Below are 26,124 nucleotides of genomic sequence, written 5' to 3' on the forward strand. Positions count from 1 at the left end.
GTGTGCCCCGGATGGGTGTGGGGAGAGGGGTATGAGATTGGGAAGATGTAGGTGGAGGGGGGACGGCAGACAAAGGGACACTGGTTGCCATCAGTGAGGAGGCCAGAGCCTGAAATAATCTCTGGAGGCTAGCCATGGCACCGTGAATGCCTACCAGGAACGCATTGCTCTGTTGTACTTGAGCTGCCAGTCCCTAAATAGTATTCACGATGGTGGACTGACCCACAGAGATGGACCTCATAAGGTCAATAGCCTCCTAACTAAGGGCAGCAGGGCTGACTGAGGCAGGGGCAGAGGTGCCTGTGGCGAAGGAGACACCCACCCTCCTGGGTGAGGGGGCATGGGTAACTGGGTGGGGAGCTACAGGGAGGGTGGTGTTAGTAAGGGGGGGGTGGACAAAGATGGTCCCGTGGTGGTTTCAGATGGGTCTGCCACTGCCAGGAAATATCCACTGGAAGAGAGACTCTGAAGAAGAGGTGTTTTGGATCCGGACTTCCCCGTGACACTCCCCTCCATCCCACTGGGTCCCCCGGTGTCAGTGGTGCCACCTTCCCCGTTCCCGTGGGCTTCTGCTTACCGACTCGCCTGTGCCCCTTCTTCTCCGCCAGATGATGCTGATGCACACAATGAGAGAGTGAGAGAGAGGAAGGGGAGCGGTATAGGGGCAAAATGGTTAACATACACCTCCCATTGACACTGCAAAACATGTACATCGGTCACAATTAATATCATGCATAGGCAATATTATTGGCAAATACACATTACCTACATCTTGTCTTGATATGTAACTACTTCCCACACCTGGCTACTAAACCTCACACCTATAGCAATACCTAAGTAGGACAGCACTACTAGATTCATCCCCATGATGCCAACCTATGTCCTCTTAAGCTGGGACGAAATGCCGATGAAGCACTATCAATAACATGCCTGATTACACATCTTACTTTGCCATACCCCTATCACCCATTGGATGTGTAGATAACAAAACAATACACTGTAGTCCCCTACAGTGACAACACCTGAATAGTCCATGTCCACTGTTAAATGTCCATTACAGTGAAGACAACTCCAAACACTAGCACACAACACTTACCTGTCCTTACACATGGCTGCCCACGCAGTATAGTGAGGCTGTCATGGAGTACAACTCAGATTTGGCCAATACCAGTCAGATACCCAAACACTTCACATCAGATATGTCATACAATACCCAAACCATGCCCAATCTGCCACAACCTAATTGCCAAGCCAAGCTGTAAGAGTCACAGGCCATCAGAAGTTTCCCCAACTATCCATCTCAACATGATGTAGGCAGTCAGTCAGCAGTTGCAGCAGAGGACAAGCTAGGGCTTTGTAATACATGCCATGGGGACACATCAGGGATCTCCCAGGGCACTTACCACCACTAGTACCAACCCATACTTTAGAAGGACCCCACAAGTATAGCCACAGGAATGTTAGAACTGTGCAATCAGACCTCATCAAATCTACATTTATCAGTGTCCCAGGTTGCCTACCTACCCATACCCCACAGTCAGCACATCACCTATACATGCCTAGTCAGCTCTCAGTCCAGTACCCCTGTCCCATTAAGGGCAGTGGAGTGCTGGAACTGTAATGCCAGCCCCACAGTCTATCTAAACCAGTCATAGTACATGAGCTACATATGCCCAGGGATGGAAGGAGAGTCGTACAGTCGCATATACAGTTTGGCTACACAGATGGGAGTGGACTGACACCTCAGAGCCACTGATTCAGATGGCTGGAGCTGGTCATATATAATAATAGTTAGGGTACTACTGACACTTGCATCCATCGTAGGGGCCAGGATGGAGTCACACATGTGCCCATGTCATTTGTGCATATTCACATTACAGACTTGGAGAGGTATGGAACAGGGAGATGAAAATCTACTGACAGTAGAGCATGGGGACACAACTACAAAATATACTCAACAAGGGTGCCTATTGCCCATTTACAAATGTTTATGCACATGTAGCATTAACTGCAGTGCCACTTTAGCAGCACTTAGGCACCCAATCCCAATAATGGCCAGTCAAGTCTCAGGGTTCAGTCAGTACTCACCCCTTGTGGCTGCTGTGCTGCCCTCGAACACCCATCCACCTCAGGGTAGGCCACTCCCAAAATGCAGGCCATTAGGGGGGTCAGGTCTGACAAGCACCCCTCTCTAATTGGGAGGACATCCCCAGCTCGGCCTCTGCGGTCTTCTGGGCCCACCATCTCAGGTCCTCCTACCGCTTGCGACAATGGGTGCTCCGCCAGATATGGACCCCCAGGGTCCGCACTTGGTGGCGATGGCATGCCAAGTTTGCTTCTTTTGATGGGAATTGACCTGCATGGGTGACACAGACAAATGGAGTATGTTATGTAGACTGGCACTATACATACCCATCCTCACACTTCACATGCCTAAACTCCATGCCCCCTGCATGCATGTGCTCCCTGACTGGCAGAAATACGCCATTCACCCCTATCATGCATGACTATGGCATTGGGCTCACTTACTTCTCTGGTGCCCCATAAAGCTGCCCATACAGGCGTATGACCTTATCCACCATCCTCTCTAGTTCTTCCGGGCTGAAGGCAGGGGCCCTATCACCTGCAGGACGTGACATTATGGTTCCCATTGGTAGTACATAGCAGTTCAGCTCGTGGAGGTTTTGCTTGCTAGAGTGTCAGGAGTCAGGTGAGCTAGGCAGCAGAAAATGACGGTTACGGCCGCCGCGTACAGGACCGTCAACGCAAGCGGTGATCATCATTGGCCCCAGTCTCCGATAGGCAGCAAGGTTACCCAATGAGAAGTTGCACTGCAGTTGTGACCGCCTACTGCCATGACAACATGCACCACCAATATTAGGTCACCACCACTTGTCCAGTGCTACAGGTCAAGCGGCTGCCATTTTAGGCACATATCATGCCATTATGCAGAAAAATAAGTGTGCCATACACCTTATATGGCAGACAGCGGGGTAGGCCTAAGTGGTGCCATCATGTTTTCGCACATAAATGAGATGCATGACGCAGTGACCCTATGTAGCTGGGTGTCTGATGACCAGCATGTCCATATACTGGTCAGCTGATTGGCCCTGTCACCGTATAGGTATATCGCATGACTACATACAGGCTCAGTGCAGGACAGGTCAGTGTACCACATATGGAACTTGACACATGTGAGGTATGTCAGGCACTATTGATCAGGGGCAGCAATGTGCATCAAGGGAGAAATCCATGCCGCTTCAGCATGTCCAATATGGTATGTGCCAGCAGTGTGCTCCATGTGGACAGTGTTAGGTGCATGCAAGTTAGATGTGTTGTGCCAAGATGTGTGGTCTGCATTTGACATTGTGCTATTTCTCCTCTCCATCCTCGATACCCTGTCCTGAGGAGACTGAGACATGCACCAGTGTACCGTTCGCTGGTAGACCTTGCAACCCTAGAGGAGAGGCACATAATTCAGACCTATCATTTGAATCGTCAGGCCATCATAGAACTATATACCTTGTTGGAGCCAGATCTGTTGCCTGGCATACGTGATCCCTCCCACAGTTTAAGTTCTGTCAGTGCTACACTTTCTTGCCAGAGGCTCCTTTCAGATAACAGTGGGCTTGGCAGCAGGTATGTCACAGCCCATGTTCAGTCTTGTGTTTAAGGATGTACTGTGTGCTTTGTTGAAATACCTGGACAGCTACATCAGGTTCCCCCAATGAGGGGATTTGGCCCACGTGAAGGCAGACTCCTATGATGTGGGACACATGCCTCATGTGATAGGGGCCATAGATGGCACCCATATATCCTTGATCCCTACCAGTGCAAATGAACAGGTGTTTAGAAACAGGAACAAATACCACTCTATCAATGTGCAGGTGGTGTGTGTGGCAGACCAAAACATCTCCCAAGTGTCAGCCACGTTTTCTGGATCTGTGCATGACTCCTACATTCTGAGGAACAGCAATATCCCACACATGATGACACGTCTATAGAGGGAGAGGATTTGGCTCATAGGTATATATGCATTTGGTTGTAAGTCCCTGTTATGGCACCTGTCATCCCAATGTTTCCTGTGGCTGTACCCATCCTGTAACAGGTCTTACCTCTGCACAGAGGTAACTCTGGCTATCCTAACCTTCCTGGCTGTTGACACCAGTGAGGTACCCTGCCACTGAAGGGGAAAACAGTTTCAATGAGGCCCACAGCAGGAAGAGGCATTTGGTCTCCTGAAGGCCAGATTCAGGTACCTGCACGTCTCTGGAGGTGCCCTCCTCTACACTCCCCAAAAGGTATGCCAGATCATATTAGGCTGCTGCATGCTCGACAATCTGGCCCTGAGACATCAGATACCCCTACTAGCTGAGGAGGAGGAATCAGCTGGACCAGTGGATGATGATGCTGACATGGAAAGTGATGAGGAGGAATATGAGGAAGGTGGAGCTGAGTCAAGGTCTTAGCTCATCAGTCAGTACTTCCAGCAATATACAGGTATTTTGTCTGTAGGTTTGCAGATCTGATATTTCAAGATAGGTTTTTATCTAAGGTCATCCTGATTTGGTATATCAGTGGTAGTGTAATGTGTTCATTTCCCCATGTGTGTTTTGTGGGAGATGAATTACTGCATGTAAGGTGCAAAGTAGTGATATATTCTCTCTGACATGTGTATTCTCTGCAAGTTGAATGCATCGCATCTCTCATGGACAGGCCAGTATTCTGCGATGTGTCCTGCATACTCCTGTTCTCATGTCATTCCACCTGCTGACTGTACACTGCTTATCTTTGACACTCCTACCTATTGCTTGAGGCATGTATGTTCTGTATCCATTGGTTACTGTGCACATTGTGGATTTTAGCACATGAGAGGTACCATGTACAGTATTTGGTAATGTATGTCCTGCAACTGTTGCGGTAAAGGTGTTATCTGTCCATCTACATTTGCAGGGGGTTCTTCAGCTACAGAGGGAGGGGTGCCTGAGGCCTGTGTCTCCTCTGGCAGGGCCTCCATTCCACTAGGAGCCTCAGATGTTGAGGGCTCTGATGTGATGTGGCTAGGGGATGGGGCCTGCTGGTGGGTGGCGGAAGCACACAGGTTGGTGTTAATGTCCCTGATCACCTCTGTAATGGAGGCCATGGTGAGATTGTGGGCCTGCCACTGCTGCATGACCTCCTGGTGGTATTCCCTCTGCAGCCTCTGGTTTTACCCCATCATGGATATGATCTGGCCCATCCTGGGATAGCTGATATGCGTCCAGCAGGCCCCTGTACTATGGGGCACACTACTGATTGACCAGTCCTTGGGACACATGTTTGGGGATGAGGGGTTGGCTAAGTTGTTGTCACAAGGTGGTGGGGGTTGGTGTGGGTAGGGTAAAGCAGGGAGTGGTAGACTCACCAGGGGTCCCAAATGAGCCAGGTAGGTTGTCTCTTTCCAAACATCCAGCTGCATTGTCCTCACTGGGGCCTTCATCCTGAGGAGGGATATCAGTCTCTGGTAACCTCTCCATTGTTGTTTTGGCAGGAGTAACTGTGGATCGAGTGAGAGTGAGTTACATGTTGTAGGTGTGTATGGTTGTCTGGTAGTCTGATGCATACAGTGGCTTGAATTGATTCCCAACAATGGCATTGACAGGTGCAACACTGCTAACACTGTTTGTGAATGGTGAATTGAGGCATGTGTACCAGGCTCCTTGGATTGTTTACTTTAGGTCTGGCCACTTTAGCCCAGTGGGTTGGTTGTGTTCCTGTGTGATGGTTCACGTGACAGGTTTGCCCTGTTAGCTGATGTGCATTTGGCTTGCTAGGTATGTGATTGGGAATGGCTGTACTTTGCAGCATGGTGTACAAGTGGGAGGTGGGTATGTGTGGGTGCAAAGTTATATGTCCTGTCTATGTCTGTTATGCAAGGAGTATACCGCCTTGCTGTCATGGCCTGGATTAGTCCCTTTCAGGTTAGTGTGCATGGATTAGTGGCCCTTTGGATTGGTGACAGTGCTGTGTCTGGGCTAGTTTTCCATTGTGTAGTACCGCTGCATTGCTGTCATTGCCATGTAGTGGTCCTCAGTCGAAGCATCCAATTGCTGTAGCTAGTGCAATTGTCATACATGCAAGAGGTGTGATGTGCTGTGCAATATGCAGATTTTGTGGAGGATGGGCTAGTGCATTGTGGGAATCATATGGATTGTTATTGGCAGTGCTATCCGTATACTTGGCAGGGAGTGTGTGGTCATTGGGGATGGGTGGTGGTGTGGCATGCAGGAGAGGGGCATTAGGTGAATAGGTGGGAGGTGTAGTGGGAGATGGAGTGATTTGGGTAGTGATTGGGTGGTGAGGAAGCATGCTGGAGAGGACGAATTACTGGTAGGGGAGTGTTAGTTACTCACTGGAATCCAGTCCTCCAGGTATTCCATTCAGGCCCTCGGAATACAGGATGTCTAAGACCCTCCCTCTTTTCCCACAATGTGAACTCAGGGGGAGTAGATGGGAGCCCACTGCCAATCTTCATTACTGCCAGCTGGTGCCTGGACACCATGGAACACACTTCCCCCGTAGGTTGTTCCACCTCTTCCTGAAGTCTTCCCTTGTGCATGGATGGCTGCCCACTGAGTTGACCCTGTGGACTATTCTCTGCCATAACTCAATTTTCCTGGCTATGGAGGTCTGCTGAACCTGTGCTCTAAAGAGTTATGGCTCCACCCTGAGGATTTAATCGACCATGACCTGCAACTCCTCATCAGGGAAGCATTGGTGCTTTTGGCATGACATGGTGGTTGTGGGGAGGGGTGTTGTGTGTGTGGGGTGCAATGTAAGGTGCTTAGTGGGGTGGTGATGTTTAGCAGTGAGTGGTGGTACATGGTGGTGGTTGTGTTTAGATGTGATGTGTGTATGATGTTGGTGGTGAGGTGTGTGGTGGGTGTAAAGTGTATGAGTGCCTATGGTGTATATGTACTATATGATTGAATTGTGTCTTCTTCGGATCTGTGTGATTCGTTAGTTGTGCAAAGGATTGTGGGTTGTGTGGCGGTGTGTTATATAGTGCTGTCAGTAGGTGTGCCTGGTGTGTGAATGTGTGTCCGGTGTGGGGTATTCAAACTGTCCAATGTGGTGGTGTGTTCTGACAGGAGGGAGTTATGAGCACTGTGGTTCCGACCGCCTATGTTTTTCCACCATGGAAGGACCACTGTGCTGATTTGTGGGTCCTTTTCTGGTAGGTGGAAAGTTGTCAGCCTGGCGGTGCAGGTGGTGCCACCGCCTCCTTCCTGCCCTCTTATGTCCTCTAGGTGTCAGATTAGTGGCTGTTTTTAGGTGGAATGCTTTGTGGGCTCTCAATACGGTGGGCGAGATACCACCAACAATGGCAGTCTTTTGGCAGCGGCCACCATGGCGGCCTTGCCAAAGGACCATAAAAGTTGTAATGTGGACCTTAGTTACACATTACTCCCTGGCCTCGCCGTCCACCTAAAATTATTTTCAACAAATACCTTCACTTGGCAGTAGGGAAAGTTACCCTACTGAAAGGTTATTTAGAGGGATTAAGCTAGGTAAAGGTTTTCAATTGGGCAGAAAAGTGTGCCACATGCAAAGAATTTAATTTACAATTTTTTGGTAGGCTGAGAGATAAGGAAATAATGATGAAGTGAAGTACTGGTAGTAGGTGACTGAGTGGGCATCTTGTTTTCGGTTTGTAATGCATTGCAAACGTCATAATGCTGCACTGTTAACTGAAGCAGACAGGCATTGCACAGCCTACACTGCAGTGCTGAATTGAGCCATGCTGCAGTTTATGTTACAGGTGGTAAAATGCTATGTGCAGGGAAGAAATGATGGGTGAGATATTGGCCTCACTTAAAAAAATACAGTATTGTCAATATGAAAGCAAGGTGGCTTACAAGTTGTCCCAACCACTGCTGAGACTGCTCTCCTTCCAACCACCTGGACATTCTCCATCCCACTCCCTGCCTGGCTGCTGGATGTTGCACTGGTGGTCTGTGTGGCTATAAAATATAAATTACCCATTTTAGACTCCAGATTCCTGACCTAAGTAATTATTTTGCACACAGTCAACATCAGTACCTCGCTACAGTTTGGTTAGCAGTATTTAATATTGAAACTATCCCTTTGGGAGGTTTGTTGGTCTGCAATATGTTAAAAATGCTAGATAGTAAAGTCAATCAAAAACTGTTTCCTCCAAATGGTGGGACAGGGCTATGATAGGATGAAAGTGAAGTGCACTGAAGGGACATAAGAGGATTCTAAATGAAGAATATGTGATATTGGTTGATAACGGGATTTCATTCCTTTCCTGTCATGCTGCACTGTCTTGGAAACTGCTGGTATACAGTATAAGTAAGACAACAATAGAGGGTCCATGACCATGGTCACAGTATTGCTTTTTGACTGTTTGATCTGTTTGATTAAGGAAGTCTTCTCAGCCAACATGTATGTTGAATAATACTTTTCTTGGGCCTGCAATTGTCTTCACAGTACCACAACTCTGTTCTGTTAGTCTTAAAGTACCACAAGACGTTTAATAGAGGGGATTGAAAGCTTACTAAAAATAGAGCAGAAGAAAGCTTCAGACAGAAGAAAGCCAGCTGCAGAAACAGGAAATAGAGAAAAATAAGAAATACAGAAATAACAAACATTAAATGGGGGTTGAAAATAGTAGATAGTATAAGAAAAATACACAAATCCAAATTAATGTACTAGTGGGGAGAAGTAAAAGTAAGAAATATTAATAAACAGGACTTACTGGGGCCAGCAGAACTACATGCTGTGGCCTCAGCACTGGAGGTGGTGGTAGCTCTATCTACAGTGGCACTGGTGGTGGCAGTCCCTTTACCCTCCGATGCCCTCTTGCCCTTGGGTGCTGATGTAAGAAATAAAGATTAAAAAAATGATTAAGGGTACTTTCTAAAACATATTTTGACAGGAGCACACAGCAGCAATGTACTTTCAAAGTCAGATAGCCTATTGCCCTATTCCTATTTTCCTAAACCTAAAATTATATTTTGAACTCTTAATGCATTACAGTGAATGATCTTTGCTTCTCCGTCCCTTTGATAGCCAAATCAGTCTCCCTTTGTAGTGCATACTACACATCAGGGAGATTCGAGCTGTATGTGCTACATAAAGGCACAGAGAAGAATGTTAACAGCCAGATATATTACTATCTTAATAGTGATAGGGCAGGAGGAGTTGGCATCACTTCTTAAATCAGCCCAAGTGAGTGTCGAGCACCTGGCTGGCTTGCGCTGGATCAAAATCCAGACAGTATAATTCATTTAATGTTCACTCCACTCCTGTGGCCCAACACCCACTCTGTCAGACTGTGCCTGACACCATGCACCCCTGCTCCCAGCCCAGGACCCAGATTTATCTAGGGTTTGTTGTTCATGTTGGCCTTGCCTATCAGGAGTGTTTTTGTGCAGGGAGGTGTCCCATTTTTGCACAAACTATCCAGGATGCTGTGTAATGTATGTGGCACTCTAGCATCATGAAGCAAGGGTGGCTGCATTGGCACGGTAATGAACAAAAACCAACAGGCCCCCACCAGCTATCAAATAATTAAATAGAATACACAAACCAGTACATTAATCCTGCATGTAAAAATGTATTAATCATTTTGCTTTTTTTCATTTGTATCATCTTTTTCCACACAATCGCCTCATCCTACATGTCTACAAAATAACGAAAACGCCTTCAAAATACAAAAAGCCAACAGATGGTGATTCCCTACACCCAAGAAAATATTTTAACACCATAAATCATTCACATTAGCTAGTTTGCACATACAAGTATACACTGGTGAGAGTCCTATCCATATATTGATATTTATATTGAAGGATCTGTGGAGCGCGCAAATGCCAGGGGCTTCTTGGCACTAAATATCAACTGCAATACCTTGAAAGGAGGCCTAGGTTAAGCAAAATAACATAAACAACAAAGCTTTGATTATATATACATCAAAAAGAAAAACCTGAGGTAAACGTTTATTACTCTAAGCAGGAAAATAGTCAAGTTTTACGCTGTTTTTTGAAGGTAAGAAAATTTGACTGGTGTGTAAGATGTCCTGGAAGATTATTAGATAGCTTAGCTGGAGAATAGATAAAGCTTCTGGTACCCAGTTTTTTGTTTGAATTCTATCCCCAATGAGGTTTCGAGAGTTAGTGGAACATAGCATTCTTCTCGTATAATACCAACTGATTCTTTCCTTCAGATAAGCGGGTCTGTCTCCATACAAGGTTTTGTGAGTTAAGCATAATGCCTTAAACCTCATTCTTTTTATTACAGGAAGCCAGTGAATTTTATACAGCGCTCTTGTCACTGTTTGAACTTAGGGATTTTCATAAGCAGGAGAGCAGCTGCTTTTCAAAGACCACTGGCGAATGTCCAAATGCGCATAACAATAATCAAGCCTTGACAACACTAAGGCAGTAAATACTGATTTTTGGAAATCAAATGGTATAAAAGGAAGCACCTCCTGTAATATCCTCAACAAGAAAAAGCAAGCAGAGGTCAGTATGTTGACAAACTGGAATCCAAAATTATTCTTAGATTCTTAACTTATGCTACCAGCCAGGGAGGAGGACCGAGTGTCCGAGACCACCACACTTGGTCCCAAGAAACATACTCTTAATCAAAGAGAAGAATTTCAGTTTTCACAGAGTTCAACATCAAACTGTAGACCATATCTGCATATGCAACTTGAATAAAACCAAATGAACAAATCCATGTGGTAAGAGGTGCCACATAGATATTAAAGAGTGTGGGACTCAAGAGGAACCTTGTGGAACCCCACATGGTAATGTGAAAGATTTACACTCAGATTACCCAAGGGCAACAATCTGCCTTCCACACTGATATCTGCCGATTGTGTCTATATACCTTCATGATTTATGGTGTTAAAGGCTGCCAATAAATTCAACAGGATCATCGCTCCTTCCCACCATTATCTAAGATGTTTCTCAGCTCTTCAGTGGCTATGACCAAGGCTGCCTTGGTGCTGTGATTAGGCCTGAAGCCAAACTGAGCAGTATCAAGAATATCGGCCTCTTCCAGAAATTTAGAGAGTGTAACATTCAAGTGTCTCGCCAATATTTTTGCAAAAAAAGTAGGCAAGATATTGGTTGATAATTTTGTACATCTTTTGAATCTAGCATTAACTTCTTCAACAACGGAAGAATAGATGCATTTTTTCGTTCTGGAGGAAAGACTCCAGCAGTTAGGTCGGGAGAAGAGTCACCACCCCAATCATTTCTTAAACAATTTGTGGGGGCAGGGATCAAAAGGCACTCAGGATTTCGTTTAACAAATAAGTTCAGATACTCCTTTCTTATTAAAATGGGGAAATGTACCCACAATGTTTTTGGCTGGGATATTTCTAATAGATGCAGAAGCTGAAGCGAACGAGCTAACCTTAAAATACAATCTGCCATGGATTTCCTCCACTTTAAAAAAAAAAAATCTCTGCAAGTTGGTCACAGAATAACTAGCAGGGAGCCACACAAGATGATTAGAGAGTCAGAACTATATTAAAGAGTTCTCTTTCCGAGTTCATTGCCGAACACATTTTATTCGAGAAATATTTAGAATTTCTCTATGAAGATGAGATTTTTCTATTCTTGAATACATAAATTGTATTTGGTCTCTTCTTTCAGACACTTTTTTCTCCACACTCTTTCCTGCCTTCTACCTTTTTGTTTTAATTCCTTCAATTGAGGGGAGAACCAGGGGGCAGAATGTCTACTTTTGTGATTTTTAATTACTTTAACAGGGGCTAGGGTAGTAACTGCAGCTTCTAACCACTCCGAGAATGCCTGTGCTGTTATGGTTCAGTCTATCTTAAAGGTAGTCCATGAAGAATCTAAAGCTGTAGCTAAATCTAATTTGTTTATTTTATTACAAGCGTGGATTTTTCTTGCAGTTATAGCACTTTTAGCAGCATTGATGCGTGGGGCAGTACTGAAACTAAAATTAACTGCTTAATGGTTCAACAAAGCAATTGATAAAAATATCACTCACAGACAAGCTTAAGTTGTTGGAAAAGATACCATCCAAAATATGTCCAGCAACGTGAGAAGCAGAATTTTCTCTATGGGAGAGGCCATAAAGTCTAAAAGTTGCTCTGCATCTTTATTGCTTTTGTTATCTAAATGAAAATTAAAATCTCCAAGAATAGTAAACTCAGCATTCTGCTACAGGATTCTACCATAACACTAAGGAAGCCGGCCTTGGGCCCTGGGGCCCCATAAATCAAAAGAACTTTAAAAATGGTATACTTGCTAGTTTACAGCTAACCAACATTGCTTTGCAGTTAGTAACATTGATCGGTTCACACAGATCCTCAAAACAATCGTGGTAAATAACAACAATTCCGCTCCCATGTCTACCAGCATGAGCTACTCTAGACCTGGAGAAGCTAGATGGAAGGGCTTCAAACAGGTCTGGGGCTGTAGTTTCATTAACCCAGGTCTCAGTAAGACACAATAAATCTGGAGTGTAGATTTCCAGGTGGTTACAAAACTCTGTTTTGTGTTTTATGAGCGAGGCAAATTTAACAAAGTGGAATTGAAAATGTCCCTCATTTGAGGCTGGGGCGACGGAATGTCATCAGATCTCCGGTAAGAGGTTTTGGGGCATATTTATACTCCGTTTGCGCCGGAATTGCGTCGTTTTTTTTGACGCAATTTCGACGCAAAACTAACTCCATATTTATACTTTGGCGTTAGACGCGTCTAGCGCCAAAGTCCATGGAGTTAGCGTCATTTTTTAGCGTGGACACCTACTTTGCGTTAATTATATGCAAGGTAGGCGTTCCCGTCTAAAAAATCGACTCCGAGGCATGTGCGTCGGATTTATTCTCCCGGGCAAAAATCACGCCCGGGAGTGGGCGGGTCAAAAAAAATGACGTACGGCCGCTTTTGTGCCGTTTTTTAGCGCCTGCAAAAGGCAGGCGTTAAGGGACCTGTGGGCTCTGAAGGAGCCCAGAGGTGCCCTCCCATGCCCCCAGGGACCCCCCCTGTCACCCTTGCCCACCCCAGGAGGACACCCAAGACTGGAGGGACCCATCCCAGGGACATTAAGGTAAGTTCAGGTAAGTTTAAAAAAAAAAAAAAATTGTGGCATAGGGGGGCCTGATTTGTGCCCCCCTACATGCCACTATGCCCAATGACCATGCCCAGGGGACAGAAGTCCCCTGGGCATGGCCATTGGGCAAGGGGGCATGACTCCTGTCTTTGCTAAGACAGGAGTCATTTCTATGGGGGTTGGGAGTCGGAAAAAAAAGCGCAAATCGGGTTGAGGCGAAAAAATTGCCTCAACCTGACTTGCCCCATTTCTTGACGCCCAAGCCCCATATCCCCCTACGCCGACGCTGCCTGGTGTACGTCGTTTTTTTTAACGCACACCAGACGGCGCCGGCGGCTAACGCCGGCTAACGTCATTCAATAAATACGGCGCCCGCATGGCGCTTCAGAATGGCGTTAGGCGGCGCTAATTTTTTTGACGCAAAACTGCGTTGGCGCAGTTTTGCGTCAAAAAGTATAAATATGGGCCTTTATGTTCTCTCATGCATGCCCAGTTACAGTGCAAAAAGTGCAAAAAGTCCCAAGTGATTTGATCAGGACCTGGATTAAAAACCTTACATAATGGGAGCTTGTCCGACTTAAATTGTAAAAACTGTTCACTAGAGTACCTGTACAGGGTGAAAGGACCAAGGGTCCTGGCGCATGGTGCAGTCTTGGGGTGGACAGATGCAGGAAGGCTTGTCTTTGGTGCGCCAGCAGCGCACCTGCTGCATGTGTCCACTGCGCATCCACGCACCCTGACTCATTTTATGTAGTAAATGGTAAAATAACTAGCCTACAAGTAAAGAGGGCATCCTAGGGAGGGCGGACCTGGCTCTGATGACAGCACTGGGCGTAAGCTAAATCACACCCTAACAAGTGCTCTGAAAAGTACAAAGCCATCCGCCAGGCACTTGCAGAAATGAAAAGAATAAAAGGAAAGAATAATTCAATAGAATGAACAAGATAAAATACCTTCACGCTCAATCTATGTGTTGTGTTGTTGACTCCAAATAGTACAGTTAATAGCGCATCTGTGCACCTTGACTCATATTATGCAGCTTATAGTAAAAAAAAAAAAAAAACAGCCTGCAATCTATGTGTTGTTTGTATAATCCGAAAGAGCTACACATTGGACAGATCACTGAATTGGCTTGAAAAAGTTCAACTAAAGCCAATTAGGGCACTGAGGAGTAAAGTATGTATGTGTGTCTACTTCTCTACTGGTTTCAATTAATTTTTCCTCCAGTAACGCTTGCTACTTAATTCTTTAAATTATGCAAGAAGGGCCATTCAAAGTATGGTGTATGGCAAATACACTGTATGCCAATCCACTGTACCACACTCTTCAACACTGTATTGTACTGTACACCACTCCACTCTGCAAAGATAAGCTAGACTGTGTGCCACTCTATGCTACTGTAGCCGAGATTACTTTCCAATACTATAGGACACCCAACTACACTCTACTGCACATGGCACTCCAATTTATGACACTTTTATTTGATTGTATTTTATGCTACTCCACTCTACTGCACTCTACATCACTGTAGTCTACAAAGCGCCACTCCACTCTGAAACTTTACTCCTCTCTGCACTACCACTCTCCACTGTACTCCACTCCACTATACTCCACTCTACTTCAGTTTATGAAACACTATTCCACTATATTTTACTCTGCTCTACAGTGCTCCTCTGTCTGATACTCTACTCCACTGTATACAGCTCCACTCTACAACACTGAACTACACTCTTTGCCACTCTGTGACACACTACTGCACTATGTGCCCATCCACTCTACACCATTGTAGTACACTGTACTCAACAACATGCCACTCAACTTCTCTCTACAATATCCGATTCCACTATATGACACTGCACTCCACTCTACAACACTCCTCTGCTGTACTCTACGACACTCCACTTGATGATGCTTCACTTTATCACACACTAGTTCACCCTTATCAACTCTACAATGCTCTTCTCCATTCTAACAATTTGTGACACCCTAATCTGCTTATCGACACACCATTCCACTGTACAACTCACTGCTCCAGAATATGATACTTGACTTCAGTATATTAGCCACCATGCCACTCCTCTGTAACACTGTCCTCCACTGTACTGTAGGACACTCCACATACCAACTCTCCACTTGCGACACAGAACTTTACGATTTGACATTTTTATGAAAACATTAAAATCAATGAAAAAGCCAAAGGTTAAAGCTTAGTTATAGTTAGGAAATCACATGTTCCCCATGTAAACCAAGGTTAAACTTCACAAACTTTACAAATTCCAAAGTTATAGTTATAAGTTTTATTACCAATTTATCCACCGTGGGCATCAGCCTCGCACCTCCATCAGTGTCTGCCCACAGCCACACTTTTCCCTTCCTCGTGCAGTGGAGATAATTGTCTCCCGCTTTTACCGTCGACTATTGGCATTTTCTCCATCCAGGATACACCAGCCTCGCACCCTCTTGAGGCTTTTGATGTAGCACTATTACAGTAGTATTCCTGCTTTATTCTGCATACCAGTGACCACATACCAGGCTACAGTTTATTCAACCTGTCACATTGTATACTATTTCCAAGGCACTTTTATGTGTATTGTTTCTCCTCAGGTTCCCACTTTGGGTTCCCCTGAGTAATTTTCTCCTTGTATAGCACCTTGGGTGTTATTGGTTTTATATCTGTTTTGAGTCCTGAAGGAGACAACTAAGTTGCCCCTTTGTTGGTCCTGGTCAGACCCAATATCCTTAACTGGGTCAAAACATATTTGACACTTACATACCACAACAAATCAACTTTAAAATTCCCTTAACTGATAGAAGGGCATGGATTTATTACAATTCCTGTGGCATACAGATACTTATATGGTTGTTTGTTTTTCTATGGAACACATATGTATGTATTGTATATTATTGTATTGTTTGGTTCCGCCTTTTTTTTCACATGGGACACTATGCAAATGACATATACATACATATATTACCTAGTGGCGGTGGCGGTAGTTAGGACCATGTTTCCATAGAAAAATATTTTTTGACTTGCCTATATCTTCGGCATCCTTTGACGAATCTTGATGAAACTTTACAAAAAAAGTGTACTGGTGTTTCTTGTTGCGCACAGAAGCTTTTGGGGTGATCCTTAAATCATGGGCCAAGGGAAACGGGGTGGGGGCAAAAAATGTGTGTTTCCCATGTTGATTCCCATATGAGCTTTGAACATGGCTACAGCCTGAACCACTGGGCAGAATTACGCCAAAGTTGGCAGAAAGCTAGCTTTCGGTGTGCAGATTACAATTTCGATTATTTGGTGTAAATCTGTCCTGTAGTTCTAGAGATATTAAAGAGAAAATAAATGTGTATATCTAGGGCTGCGGACCCACCCCAATGACTTCACGAATATGACGAGCTCATGCAGGGAAATGCATAGCTCAAATTGGCTGCCATCAATTCAAAACAGGAAGTGTTGGAAGCCATCTTGGGTGAAGCCTAGTCTCACAAAAAAGTAAAAAAAGAAAGACAGTGTCCAGGATAGAGTCACCCTGACCTCTCAGCTCTGGGGACTCTCCACCCCCAAGCAAAAATATATTTTAAATTGTTTTCCTGTGAATTTGCGACGATGTCCCAAATTTGGCTAATTTTTTTTTAAAAACATGCTCTTGTTCTTTTCAACCCCCCTGGTGATCCAGGTACAAGGGGCATTTAGATTTGCTATGCTGGGTGGCCACCTGGTCCCTCCCTGCAGCCCCAGGAACAGCCACCTCCCTAGTGCACAAAATAAAATTACATATGGCGGCCCACACAGCCCAGGGGACTGGCACCTCCCCTGGGCATTATTAAATCAGAATGCAAGAAGACTGCCCAGCCCCCCCGCCATAGCCCCAGGGACCACCACCTCCACGGAGCATTATCAACTTTCAGTGCAGGGGCATTAGTAAATCAGAATGAGGGGGCCAGGCCCTCTCGCAACCCCTGGATCACCACCTCCTTGTGGTATTACCAACATTCAATGCAGGGTCCCCTCCGACTGATGTCACTGACCATGTCATGAGTGATGTATTATGTGAGGTCATAAGCAGTGCATTACAGGGTGCAAGTTATAGTTGGCTCAGTTAACTTTAACTGCTGAATTTCTATGGTTTTGTATGTGTGAAATGTGATCCTAACTATAACGTCCCTGTAACCTTTGTTTTTTTTTTATTGAATTTCATTTTGTTTAATTCTATTTCCTAACTATAACATACCTGTAACCTTTGTTTTTTTCAGTGAATAGATAGATAGATAGATAGATAGATAGATAGATAGATAGATAGATAGATAGATAGATAGATAGATGGATAGATCATTTTTTGCATGCCTTTTTGACTACTCATTTTTTCTTCAGAATCATATTTTGAACAGTGCAACTGTATACAGCCACTGTTGCTTTATGTTATTCTAAAATTAAGTATATCACTAATAAGAATCTTTGTTTTTTTCAAATACTTTACACTCTTGTTCTTGTTGAGTATGGGCTGCCCTTGTGTTTTGAAAGAGCTTTCTACAAGTGGGATTTTCAGAATTATGACTTAAAACCCAACCTTCTGATTAAAATGGGCTTTAAAGTACAATTCTCTAGCTATCAAACTCGAGGTTCCGACCTGCTCCCAATTGAAAGTTGGCACTTTTTAAATGTAATATGTTAACACAATGTTATCCTATGGAAGAGTCAGACCCAGAAGTAGTGAAAAACAAATTTAAGAGTTTTTCACTACCAAGACATGTAAAAGTAAAAAATGCATGTCATAATTTTTACATGTACTGTACCCTACCCTCTGGGCTGTTTAGGGCATAGGAGTGACTTATATTTATTAGAAAGTAAGGGTTAGGCCTGGCAAAAGGTTTAGTTTGGCAGGTCAAAATGGCAATTCAAAACTGCAATCAAAGTCTGGGATGGCAGGTCTGAGACATGTTCAAAAGAAGTGGCACAATCAGTGCTGCAGAGCAGGGCCAGCCTGGGAACCCAACACAGCTTTGGCAGATTTTGTTAGACTAGCCCCCGTAGGGTGCATAGCGGGTAAGCCTAACCATGACAATTGGACTTGGGGGGTCCCCTCTTCATGAAAATTTGGAAACAAATGGCAACAGTGCTGCATTCCACAACACATTTTTCATTATATATTCAATTGTATTCATTTTTAAAGCACAGTAAATGATGACCTTACAGTGCACCAGGATACGCAGCCTTTATTGGGGTCCTTCAATGATTCCCTCATCATCACCATTTAACAGTGCCTCTTATCTCTTCATATTCCCTCTCGCATATGTATTTAATTTGTTTTATAATCCCTCTGTTACCGGCGTAGTGTGTTGGAGCACTTTACATCACACACATACAGAGACAATTGATCTGTGTAAATCAGTGTATAGAAAATGCTGACAAAGGGGACTACAAGTTGTTAATGGTAGGCATTTTTAACAATGCTTGGTCTAAGGAAGCAAAAACTCAGGATTCAGAAGGTAACACAATGATTAGGTTTGACTTTATTAATAACAATTTATTTATATTCAAACAAGTCCTCTTTTAGCAGAGTTTGATTAGTCAACGACTGGGAAAAACATAACTTTCTATCCTGTACCATGTTGTTTGCAGGCAGCTCTGCGATGGCAGTTCATAGCTCTCTGTGCTAGATATGATTGTAACTTATGATCTACAGAGAAACAAACGGATCTCTGTGACAAAAGCAGTATCCCACTGAGCTATGCACATAAAGTACTGTTCTGTGATCTGCATATGCCACATTCTTTGCAGCAGGCATATTAACCCTGTGCGTTATGTTAGATGAGTCAAAACTGACACTAGACAAAACCCCGTTCTCTCTCCAGCAGGTATATTAATCAACAGAGTTAACTTGGCAATTCTGTTGTTGCCTGAAAACTGTTGAATATATAGGAAACTCTGCAGTTATTCTAAAATTCTGCACTGCTACAAAACTGCCCCCCAGTAGCAAAAGTGGCCTCCCAAGCTTCAAGCCTCCTGGGAAATGCCCAATGGCCCATACTACCAGTCCGGACTTGCTGCAGGCCCACTAGTAGCATTTAGGGCCATATTTATACTCCGTTTGCGCCGAAATTGCGTCGTTTTTTTTGACGCAATTTCGACGCAAAACTAACGCCAACTAACGCCATATTTATACTATGGCGTTAGAGGCGAATAGCGCCAAAGTTCCCGGAATGTGCGTCATTTTTTAGCGTGAACCCCTTCCTTGCGTTAATGATATGCAAGGGAGGCGTTCCCGTCTAAAAAATGACTCCCAGGCCTTTACGTGGTATTTATACTCCCGGGCAAAAGAGACGCCCGGGAGTTGGCGTGGCTAAAAACGGCGCATTTGCGCCACTTTTTAACGCCTGCTCAGGGCAGGCGTTAAGGGGCCTGTGGGCTCAAAATGAGCCCACAGGTGCCCTCCCATGCCCCCAGGGACCCCCCCTGCCACCCTTGCCCACCCCAGGAGGACCCCCAAGGATGGAGGGACCCACCCCAGGGACATTCAGGTAAGTTCAGGTAAGTATAATTTTTTTTTTTTTATATATTTTTTTGGTGGCATAGGGGGGCCTGATTTGTGCCCCCCTACATGCCACTATGCCCAATGACCATGCCCAGGGGACAGAAGTCCCCTGGGCATGGCCATTGGGCAAGGGGGCATGACTCCTATCTTTACAATGATAGGAGTCATGTTGATGGGGGATGGGCGTCGAAAATAAATGGCGCAAGTCGGGTTAAGACGATTTTTTCGACGTAACCTGACTTGCCCCATTTTAAGACGCCCATGCGCCATTTTCCCCCTACGCCGGCGCTGTCTGGTCTACGTGGTTTTTTCCCACGCAAACCAGGCAGCGCCGGTCTGATTGCGCCGTCTAACGCCATTCCATAAATACGGCGCCCGCATGGCGCTTCAGAATGGCGTTAGACGGCGCAAAACTTTTTGACGCTAAACTGCGTTAGCGCAGTTTAGCGTCAAAAAGTATAAATATGGGCCTCAATGTACAGGCCCTGGGTACATGTAGTACCACTTTACTAGATGTTTACAAGTAAATAAATGTGTTAGTTGGAGGTAAGCCAATTATACTATGTTTAAAGCACTCATACGTTAGCATTGCTTAGAAGTAGTAAAGTGCACAGAGCCCTAAGGGCAGCAAAAATGAGATCAGCATAAAATGGAGGAGTAAGGCAAAAAGTGTGGGGAAGACCACCTTAAAGCTGACAGAGCTAGCAAGTAGTTTCTAAGACAAAATGTTGTAAAAAATGCTCAGTGGGCTTCAAAGACTTCACACTTTTGTTTATTGTGGCAATTTTAGACTGTAAACGGTCTGTGGGCAGGTCCGAAAGTCACTAGGATAAAAATAAAGCTTTTTACTTCTTTCCTCCATTTTGGACACATAGAGCAATAGTAGGGGCTGTGGCCCCAAAGACTCTGATAAGCGGTCAACAAGTGAACATTTTCTATTGCGGCCTTCACAACAGGATGTGAGACATGGTCCTTCTGCCAGTCAAAAAGACCAGTGTGGACTAGCACACAGGCACTCTGGCACTGCCATATAGGTTGGCTGAAAAGGTCTAGTGTGTGGGCCATTTTTGTGGTCTACTCGCGGCTTGCTGGACCAAATAAAATAACCCACACAACCCTTTCAAGCCAGCACATGCATGCCTAGCAATGAAGGCTCTATTTATTGTGTATTTAGCAGACATCTGTGGACTTTTATACATTCTAAGGGCCATTCTGAGCTTTTTATTGGTTGAGAACCCAACAAACTTTCCACAAGAAAAGTGCCTTGTCTCTGTAAACACAAGACACATCTACCATTCTAGAAATAGCAGAAGGCCTGCACACTTGTGTAAGAGACTGCTTAATTCAAAAACTGATGATGGGAGAGAAGACCCTGACAGGTGTGGCAGAACCATCTATAACATCAGCAGCTTCTGATACCAATGAAGAGGTAACCTGCACTGGGGAGTTGGTAGAGCATTTGGAAGTTCTAAAGCTATCCCTCAGGCAAAAAGAAATGGAAATGAAAAAAACCTGCAAGCTGTGTGAGCAAATCTTCAGCATAGACCACTGTGAACTGTCCTCTTTTAGGATATCGACTATGTGACGAGACCTCAGGTTAAAGCATGAGAGGGAGTACATGACTTGCCAGCAGGCGTGGTCCTTAGCAGAGGCAGAGGAGGGTGTCACTTGGCCAAGTATGCCATAAGACAAGACCAAGAGGTGAAGCCACCCCTGAAGGATTGTGACATGTCTTGCATGTGTGCAAAGTCCACATCTGGTATGGTGAACAGAACAATAACAGGAGAGGAGGTGTAAAAGCATTTCTGAAATAAACAAAAAAATGGAGAGTATTTGATTTTGACATTTAAAGTTGCTGAAAGAAAGCAAAAACAATAAAACCAGGAAAAAACAAAATAACAAAAAATTTCCTTTTGAGAACCACCCAAAAAAAATAGCTTGTCACAGTTAACTAGAGTCTGTCTGAGGACAATGTTATCTTACCAAACCTCTCTGTGGGTTATGTGCAGGGCAAAGGCATAGACCAGGTCTTACCACCAACTCCCAATGCGCATGCCCAAAAAGTGGTGTGCAGTTGGGCTTCACAACCAGTAGTGGATTGGACACAATCAGGTTAAGGTCTTTGGCCAAAGCCTGCAGCTGTACACAGCCAAAGCCCTTGTGCAGCAGGGGCTGGGAGAAAAGTAACAAGGTCCTGAAGTTAGCCCCTGCTGTGCATAGTTTTCAGCCATGTACAGTGCATAATTTAGCCGTGCCCTAAAGCAACTATAACTCATGCCACCGACATGCACAGTCTTGTCATTAATTATGTAATTTCAGATGTTGAGGTGATATTATCAATGATGTCATGGAACACATCATGAGTGATGTAATATCTGAAGTAATTATTAGTGAGTGCGAGTTATAGTTACTTTATAGGTTTTTGAGATAACTATAAATGATGCATTTCAGTGACTTTGTTTGAAACTATACTTTTTAACTAACATTTTCACCTAACTATAATGCCCCTTTAACCTTTTTTTTTTTCAGTGAATGTCTAAGGTTTTTTTAAATTGAAACTAAGAAGTTTGTCACTGTGCACGGAGTAAGGTTGGGTGCAATATCAGACTGCAGGCTACCAATATGATGTTACAACATAGCGGGTGTTATTTTAAACATAAAGGGTGTCATTTTAAGTAAGACAGACTTCCTATCTTTGTGAAAGGGTCAAAACACATACATTTAAAAAGTGGGCTGTCTGGCTTTATCTAGGGTTTCAATATGTATGAAGCAATATTGTTTTTGTCAAAAATGACTAATTATTATAATCAAATGTATATTTTATTAATTTACACATTGCAATTGTTTAATAAAAGTTATTTTCATAAAACATTTTGAATAAAGTCTTATTATAAAAAATGAACATCATTGATTTTTTTCCAAAATTTTTCTGGTAATAAAATGCAGCCATAAAAACAACTATAAGGTAGCCTTGCACTCCAACTGACATACATAGAGCTCCAGCTTGGAGTGCTTTAAGAAATATGGTCAGCACTCCTGGGGTCATGGATTTAATGACCCAAAAGACTTACTGCTTTTTTTTGTTAATGTTGCTGAAGGGCTATTGCATTACCTGTAGTCCCCAACATTGAAAGGAAATGCTTTGTGGTTCCCTCTGCCTCTTCTAGCGGCACCACCAGCATCCAAACAAATCTAAATAACAAGCTTTCGCAGGGCATTATGGGGCAGTGCATGCTGGAGCAGTGAATAATGAATTACCAACTGTTGCTACTCATTTATCATTATGTTTTTCTTGTTTATTTTTTTTGTTGGTGCCCATATGGGACTCCCTCATCTTCAATTGTTTTGTGGGATGTGGGAGAAGCCCCAGGGCCCCTGCATCCCAGTCGGCTCACTGCAAAGCAGGAGCCAGCAACATTATACTTAATATTAATTATTTTTCTTTGCTTTCCGGCTGGGTAGGAGCAATTTTCTCTTACCCTGCCCACAAGAGGGCAGAGCAAAACTTTTGTGCTCCCCCTACCACTAACCTTTTGGCTCCTGCTGATTGGGAGCACAGAAGACTTTCCAGGCTGTGCTCTCACGGGTAGGCGAAAGAAGCTGTCTAGGCGGATGAGGTCCCTTGAACACCGTGATGAAGCTGGCCACGCAGGATGGGTTCCTTGAGCTGGTAGCATGGCTCAGGAAGGGGGCCATAATTCCCCTCCCCCCAATTTAATGCACAGCACCAGGGGATGTGGTCTCTGGGTCCTCGGGAAGGGCAGCCACATGCCTCCTTCACTAAGTTTAATGCATGGCCCGGTGGATGGCGGTCTCAGCCCCAGAAATGGTCCATGGATGGGCAGTTCATGCCCCCTCCCCCTATTAAACTAATTCAACCCAGGGGGTTGCTTCACTGGGGCCTCAAAAATGCCATACACTCACTCCCTTTTTAAAATATTATGCATTGTCCCCCCATGTCCTTTTTTCAGCATAGGAGCCTGCGCTTTTTAAAACAAATATTTCCCTGTGGATCCGCAGGACCCCCAGGCCTAGGGGGAGTGTGTATCCCTTCCCTGCCCTCTTCTATATTTTTTTTAATAGTTTTTCATCCTAAAAGGGCTGCCATATTATCTTTGTTTATCTGGTAGCAGCCAATCAGCTCTTATCTCTAGATCTGTCAGCTCAGGGGATACTCCATGGCGTGAAACATCTATATTTTGTTGAAGCTAATTTCTTGAAAACTACTGAATGGAATTACACCAATTCACAAAAAACACACTCTGTAGACCAACATCTTGTTATGTATCTTGCTAAAATATCTTCCTGAAGTGTCTTCCTAAAGTAAGGAACCTACACTAATTTTATTATGTATTGGAAACAATAGGTACAACAGCATATAACTAAGTCTGAGACCTAAATAGGGCATAGATAGTGATGCAAAATACTTGTGAAAGCATTCTGGGGCATCCTTCACTGTACTAATTTGCCTTGTGAATTATTAAACAGGATATGAGCTAAGTTAAGATAATTAAATTTTTAGCAAAATAATCTCTTACAAGAAATTATACAATCAAAATTGCATTGAAGATCGTTCTCCCATAAATCACAATTCATGAATATAACTTGTTGCTGATTACCTGTGAGCATTACAACCTATCCCAAATCTAGAAGAAAGCCCTTCCAATGCTTTCCTTGTGTCTGCTGTTACCCACTTTATGAGAGCCCTAACCCGCTAATGCCACCACAATGCATGACCAGAAGTGATAAACCTCAGTGCTTAGTAAAAGTTAAGTAAAGTAAAGTAAAAAGTTTGATCTTCATTTTGTCAGACTCATCTAATTTGGCATGAAATGGATCATAAACTATTTTGGGTGAGCAGCAGAAATAATGTTCCCTTCCCTTCTGGAAGTTTTTCCTCTTTGCAAGTGTTTCTTTTTACCTGAACCTCTTTTGCAGCATCCTGACGGTGCAGAATATCTATGAGGGTTACATCCAGGTTAATAATGAGCAAATAAACCCACCACTTTGCTAGCTTGCAGTGATGCTAGAGCACTTTTCAGAGTGGGAGTACTGCCATCAATGTTACATCACTGAAGTCATAGGGATTATGCAAAATCCAATTGTCACACAAAGAACAAGTGTAGGTAACAAACTACCCCCATTTAGCAGGAGTAGTAAGGGTTTAGTATGTAGCTGGTGGTGCACTTTGGGGCATACTGTCACAACTGTATTACTTAAGCATGGTGTGGAGGTGCACTGTAATTTATATACAGCACATTTTCCTTTGAAATGGCTGCTAAATTTGCACTTATATGCAGTTTTACTGACAAAACTATGGCCCTCATTACAACCCTGGCGGTCAGTGATAAAGTGGCGGTAATACCATCAACAGGCTGGCGGTAAATACCGCCAAATTATGACCATGGCGTTTAGAACTCAGATAGACAGACACTTTACCACACCGGCCACGAGGGCTGAAACAACAGGCACCACAGCGGTAGCCACCTACAGCCAGGCGGAAGCCAATGTTTCGCCCACCATATTATGACCCTGGAAACTACCACCTTTTCCGGGCCGGTACCAACGACATCAAAAGCCTGGCGGAAACACTCATGATTGGAGACACAGGGAACAACCACACCACCATGGAACCAGATCTTCAGATATTCCAGATGATTCTCTACGTCCTGCTCCACCATGAACACCAGCGACGGTGAAGATGACCACGTGAGTACAGCTGCCTAGCACAAAGGGGAGGGTGGGAGGAAAAAGAGAGTGACACACACACGCAACATGCAAAACCCCCACCCCCAACACCATACACACAATCAGATGCAGTAATAAAACATATTTACCCCATACCCCTCATAAATAATGCAAGGACTACAAGAATGTGATAAAATGATTGCAATAATATAAATACTGTAGAAATACGAAAATTCAATCAAATGATATATACATATGTACAGTTCAAGGGGCACTGCCCAGTCCTCATTGTGCATGGGCCACAGGCCAAAGTCCAAGGCCCCACTTGTCACCTGCAGCAACACAGAGAGAACACTGCAGGGGCATCATTTGGAAAATAGGCAGGCACCTCAGGGGGACAGGGAACGGGGGGGCACCTCAGCTGGCAGAGGGAACAATACCACTGGTCCTGGAGGGGGCAACTTGCCCTGTGCTTGTCCTGGGGAGTGCAAGGCCACAGTCTCTCATGTGGGTGACTTGCCCACATTCTCTGGACGGGGCAACATGCCCTGTGCTTGGTCCTGGGAGTGCAAGGCCACAGTCTCTCAAGTAGGTGACTTGCCCACTGGTTCTGGAGGGGGCATCGTGCCCTATGCTCTTCATCCTAGGGAGGCTGGGGTTGGTGGGTGACTTGCCCACAGGTTCTGGAGGGGGCATTGTGCCCTGTGCTCTTCATCCTGGGGAGGCTGGGGTTGGTGGGTGCCTTGCCCACTGATTCTGGAGGGGGCATCGTGCCCTGTGCTTCTGTTTCTGGGGAGTGCAAGGT

The 26,124-nt window shown here is 44.5% G+C and overlaps 1 protein-coding gene across 1 annotated transcript in view; it reads left to right on the forward strand.

Annotated features, from left to right (window-relative positions):
• SUGCT (succinyl-CoA:glutarate-CoA transferase) overlaps positions 1-26,124 on the forward strand; it is a 2,876,649-nt gene that overhangs the window by 2,391,816 nt on the left and 458,709 nt on the right. The gene's annotated exons all lie outside the window — the stretch shown is intronic.

This window comes from Pleurodeles waltl, chromosome 2_1 (assembly GCF_031143425.1).
Source record: "Pleurodeles waltl isolate 20211129_DDA chromosome 2_1, aPleWal1.hap1.20221129, whole genome shotgun sequence".
Lineage (NCBI taxonomy): Eukaryota > Metazoa > Chordata > Amphibia > Caudata > Salamandridae > Pleurodeles > Pleurodeles waltl.